A 6230-nucleotide genomic window follows, 5' to 3' on the forward strand; every position below is an offset into this window, starting at 1 on the left:
AAAAGCTTTTTCATATTCCTATATAAAGGCCCCAGTTATCCTTTTTAGGGCCAGACCCAGGAATTAAAATTGGCATGTCAGGCCGGGTATGGTGGCTCACGCCTGACCCAGCACTTTGGGAAGCTGAGGCAGGCGGATCGCTTGAAGTCAGGAGTTCAAGACCAGCCTGACCAACATGGTAAAACCTCGTCTATACTAAAAATACAAAAAATCAGCTGGACATGGTGGTGTGTCCCTGTAGTCTCAGCTACTCGGGAGGCTGAGGTGAGAGAATTGCTTGAACCCAGGAGGCGGAGGTTGCAGTGAGCCAAGATGGTACCATTGCACTCCAGCCTGGGTGACAGAGTGAGACTCTGTCTTTAAAAAATAAATCAATAAATAAAAGTAAAATTGGTATGTCAAAGAAATATCTGCACTCCCATGTTCATTTCAGCATTAGTATGTAATCTTTAATGATATTTTCTACTTCATCTTTCTTCACTGAATTGTAACATCTTTAAACTTCTTGAGCAGGGATTGTGTTTCAAATGTTCCTGAGACTCCCAGAGATCCTTAACAAGGATCTTGTCTTTGTATATGTTCGTGGAATAAATGAAAACCTTTCATTGGCCACAGTACTAATAAATGAAGATTAGGCCATCAAAAATGAGAAACACAATAAGAAAAGGGGAAACGAATAAAGCCTATGATTTTAGAAGGAAGCAATCTGAATATGAATCAGCTTAAATTTTACCCTAATACAATGACCTGTAACCTAGGGGAGCTTAAAAATGGCAGTGTTCCCATGATAGAAATTATTTCCCATAAAACTCAAACTCTTTCCCAGAATAAATTTCTAGCAAACTTATAAAAAGTTTCCACATTTTTTTACTTTATTGTCTAGATAATTATAATGTTTTCTTTCAGATTTGCAAGAGATTTTAGAATAAGTAAATACAGTTTTATGTGTGTGATGTGAGTGTCACTGAAGTGTCCCTGAGAATCTTTCAGGCCAGAAGGAAACTCCCTTTGTATGAATTTGCTTCTTCAAATACACCTGCTCAGGCAATCATCTCACCTGTGTTAGCGCCCATGCAATCACTGATTAGTCATTCAATAACTATTTAAAGAGCACCCACAGGGTACATAGATCAACCTTTGAAATTTCTGAAAGCCCAGCTTCCCATTCATTACAACTCTGCTAAATAACATTAAATTTTTTAGAGATGAACAAGGTCACAAACTTGTTTTTCTGATACTAGTGATTATAACAATAACATGACTTAGATTTAATGCACACAGCATTTCCTGATGGAATTCTGATTACTGTGTAAATAACAGCTACTATTTTTTTTTTTTAATGACCAAAGCAGGAAATGGCTTGAGTCCAATGTCTCAAAATGGTATGTGGGGATTTCTGTGGGAAGCTTCTCAGTACCTAAACAATTTCTGTCATTGGATAGACTGGAAGAAAATAATTTAAAGGAAATAATTTGGGAAAAGAAGAAAGGCTAAGTAAAAACCTAATGGGTTTGGTGCTGATATTTTTATTAGAATCATTCCTGTCAATATTTACTGAATTAAGGTTGCACATATGGTACATTACTAAATATTTGTCTCAAGGTGCTTAGACTCATCTGAAGTGGGAAGACATGCCACATAATATCTTCACCTTCTTTACCTCACATTCCTGAAAGCAAGTTGTATATAGTCACTGACTTCACTTCTCATTAACTCCTCAACTTCCCACTCACATTTTAACCCATGGTGCACTCTGGTTTCCAGCTCTACTCCCCTGAAACTCCTCTTCACATGGCCTTCCTATTGCCAAACCCAATGACCAATTTTCATGAAATCTCTGCTGCATTCCAAAAATGCTGATTCCTCTCTCCTTCAATTCGATTTCCTGCACTCCAGACTGGACAACAAGAGCAAGAATCAGTCTCAAAAAAAAAATTTTTTTTTATAAAGCAAATAGTATACTGCTTGACATACATATCCCCACCATGACACAAATATTGGATAGCAATTTAACCAAAACTTACATATATTGCATGCATGGAGGGTGCAAGTAGGAAAAGTGGGAGTCTGGAGTGAGGGTGCTAAATCTTTATCTTCCTAATTTGGTCAGAAGATAAATCCTAAAATTTATATATCAAGAAATAGCAGCATAAGGATATTATTTAGAAATACAAAGGTAAGTATAGTAGAAACACATTTAAAAATGAAGGGAGTGGAACTCAGGATTAGAGAAAAGTGAGACAATAGACACCTCTTTTTCAATTTAATCTTTAGTACTTTTTTAAAAAACTCTCTTTATGCTATTACTTTATTAAAAGCACATCCCAGAAGCCTAGAAACTCTAACTTCTTTATTTTATTTTATTATTTTATTTTATTATTATTATTTGAGATGGAGTCTCGCTCCGTCTCCCAGGCTGGAGTGCAGTGGCAAGATCTTGGCTCCAGAGACTGCAACCTCTGTCTCCCGAGTTCAAGCAATTCTCCTGCCTCAGTCTCCCGAGTACCTGGGACTACAGGCATGTGCCACCACTTCTGGCTAATTTTTTTGTATTTTTGGTAGAGATGGGGTTTCACCATGTTGGTCAGGCTGGTCTTGAACTCCTGACTTCAAATGATCCACCTGCCTCAGCCTCCTAAAGTGCTGGGATTACAAGTATGAGCCACCATGCCCGGCCGGAACTCTAACGTCTATTCCTACCTCAACATCTCACTGCTTAAACATAGACACATTAATTTAAGTGCACTTTCTTTGTTTTTTTGTTTTGTTTTGTTTTGAGATGGAGTTTCAGTCTGTCGCCCAGGCTGGAGTGCAGTGGCGCGAACTCAGCTCACTGCAACTTCCGCCTCCCAGGTTCACGCCATTCTCCTGCCTCAGCTTCCCAAGTAGCTGGGACTACAGGCGCCAGCCATCATGCCCGACTAATTTTTTTGTATTTTTTAATAGAGACACGGTTTCACCGTGTTAGCCATGATGGTCTCAATCTCCTGACCTCGTGATCCGCCTGTCTCAAACTCCAAAAGTTCTGGGATTACAGGCATGAGCCACCGCGCCTCGCCTAATTTAAGTGCATTTTCAAGGATATTTGGGAGTAGACAGTTGGGATGAAACATTTCTAAACACTTGAGTGTTGTGGCCAGTGTGGGAGCAAAAGTAGTTGCTACTTGCCTATTTGATACCGTTTCCCAATTTTTCTCTTAAAAATAAATCTGTTCCTCTTGTATTTGTTATCTATCACTGTGTAACAAATTACCCCAAAACTAAATGGCTTCAAACAACAAACATTAATCATCTCATGGTTTTTAAGGACCAGCAATTCAGTAGCAGCTGAACTGAGTTGTGTGACTCAGTCTCTCATGGTGTTGCAATCAGTACTAGGGCTGCAGTAATCTAAAGGGTTGCCTAGAGCTGGAGGATCTCTGCCAAGAACTGCTCACTCATGGCTGTTGGCAGGAGGCCTTAAGTTCCTGGATGGCCGTTCCTTGCCATGTAGGGCTCTCCATAGATCTGTTGATGTGTCCTCATGCCATGACAGCTGGCTTCTTCCACAGGGAGTTATCCAAGGGAGACTCAAAAGGAAGGCTAACACTTTTTGTGATCTAGTCTCCATTGTTGTACACTGTCACTACCATTTTATTTATCAAGAGTGTCACTAGGTCCAAGGAAGAGGAATTATGCTCCACTTCTTGAAGTGGAAAGTGTCAAATAATTTGTGTACGTATTTTAAAATGACCACACTCATCTGTGCCAAGTTATAGGAAAACAGATTGAGAAACTATCCTTACATGATTTTTGAAGGTCTACATCAATTTCATCACCGTTTGTTATGACATCACTTTTAATGACTCCAAAATAAACTAAGATATGCCCGACCTTCTTATATCTCTTCCACCCTATATGTTCTCATTTTCATTTTTTGGTCACATTTGTATTTTTCTGTTTTCACTTCATGATATTTTAAGTTCCTTGAGTACTGGTCACTTTTCTTAGTCTTTTTATAACTCTGCTTACCTATCTTGGTGCCTGATATATTCATTCATTCAATATACATGTATCTCTTTTACTTCAGACACTGTGCTAGATACTGGGGATCCAATCAGGAGAAATAAATAGTCATAGTCCTTGTTTTCCAAGGGGTTACAGTCCACTGCAGGGAAAAGACTCTAAACATTTAGTCATGTTTAAGAATATATAATTACAAGTTGAGCTATGTTTTCAGATGGAGAGGAATACAGTCTTATAGGCGTGTATAAAAAAGTAACGGCCAGGTGCAGTGACCTGTAATCCCGTACTTTGGGACGCTTAGGCAGGTGGATCACCTGAGCTCAGGAATTTAAGACCAGCCTGACCAACACGGTGAAACCTCATCTCTACCAAAAATACAAAAATTAGTCGAGTGTGGTGGCGCATGCCTGTAGTCCCAGCTACTTGGGAGGCTGAAGCAGGAGAATCCCTTGATCCCAGGAGGCAGAGGCTGCGGCGAGCTGAGATCGCGCCACTGCACTCCAGGCTGGGCAACAGAGTGAGACTCCTGCTCAAAATAAAAAACAAACAAAAAAACCAAAAAAGTAACAGGGCTAGTGTAGGCATGGGGAAAATAGAAGATTCATCTGAAGTTGAAATGCTGCCAGATGGGTGACAGAAAAAGAACAAGGGTTAAAGGAATTTAAAATATTGATGTGATTAATGTTAAAATAACCTATCAGTATGTGCTCATAAATATTTGTTAAATTGAGCCAAACTGAACTATCTTTCTTTCTCTGCCTTATCCTCTCTTCTTTACTTCTTGATGTCAGACGTTACAAATTTGGTATGGATGGACTAGTTTGACCAGAGTAGTTGCAACTAAGTGGGAGAAGGGACTATCCCTGCCCAATACAGCTTTCTTTGTTCATTGTATGCTGCAAGAACCCAGTCATATTTAGAAAAATTAGCAGAATATGGTGGCTCACGCCTGTAATCCCAGCACTTTGGGAGACCGAGGTGGGTGGATCACGAGGTCAGGAGATCGAGACCAGCCTGACCAACATGGTGAAATCCCGTCTTTACTAAAAATACAAAAATCAGCCAGGCGTGGTGGTGCATGCCTGTAATCCCAGCTACTCAGGAGGCTGAGGCAGGAGAATCACTTGAACCCGGGAGGTGGAGGTTGCAGTGAGCCGAGATCACACCACTGTACTCCAGCCTGGTGACAGAGCAAGACTCATCTCAAAAAAAAAAAAAGAAAAGAAAAGAAAAATAGAATGGAATATTCACACAATACCCATGAGAATTGTTCCTAATAAATTTGAAGGCATCCTTTATGTGACTTTGGGTCATTAATTTACATAAATTTGTACTTTATTTGTATATTTAGGATATACATATTTAAACTCAAACATTCATGGCCATTGGATATACCAAACAGAATCCATTTGGAGAATTTTACTCATTTTTTTTTGGACAACGATTAATTGTCCCCAGGAACAATGGTGGCAAGAGGTATAGCAACAAGGACCTGTACTGCAAAAATGGGAGTCATTACTACCCTTAAAATAAATATCTATTCAAAAGAACACTATTGAGTACTTACTATGCAGCAGACGTTGTGTTTAGGCATATTATCCTATTTAATACCATGACCCTATTAGATAAGTGCAACTATTATGATCATTTTACAGAGATATTGAGGCAGTATGTAATTTTCCCCAAATCACAAAATCTGAAAGTTGACCAGGCATGGTGGCTCACGTCTGTAATCCCAGCACTTTGGAAGGCCGAGGCGGGTGGATCACTTGAGGTCAGGAGTTCGAGACCAGCCTGGCCAATATGGTGAAACCCCATCCCTACTGAAAATACAAAAATGAGCCCAGAGTGCTGGTGGGCGCCTGTAATCCCAGCTTCTCAGGAGGGTGAGGGACGACAATTGCTTGAACTGGGGAGGCGGAGCTTGCAGTGAGCCGAGATCGCGCCACTGTACTCCAGCCGGGGCGACAGAGCGAGACTCCGTCTCAAAAAAAAAAAAAAAAAAAACCGGCCGGGCACAGTGGCTCACACCTGTAATCCTAGCACTTCGGGAGGATGAGGAGGGTGGATCACCTGAAGTCAGGATTTCGAGACCAGCCTAGCCAACATGACGAAAACCCGTCTCTACTAAAAATACAAAAATTAGCTGGGCGTGGTGGCGCAGGCCTGTAATCCCAGCTACTCCAGAGGCTGAAGAAGGACAATTGCTTGAACCTGGGAGGTGG

Source organism: Chlorocebus sabaeus, chromosome 24 (assembly GCF_047675955.1).
Source record: "Chlorocebus sabaeus isolate Y175 chromosome 24, mChlSab1.0.hap1, whole genome shotgun sequence".
NCBI classification, from domain to species: domain Eukaryota; kingdom Metazoa; phylum Chordata; class Mammalia; order Primates; family Cercopithecidae; genus Chlorocebus; species Chlorocebus sabaeus.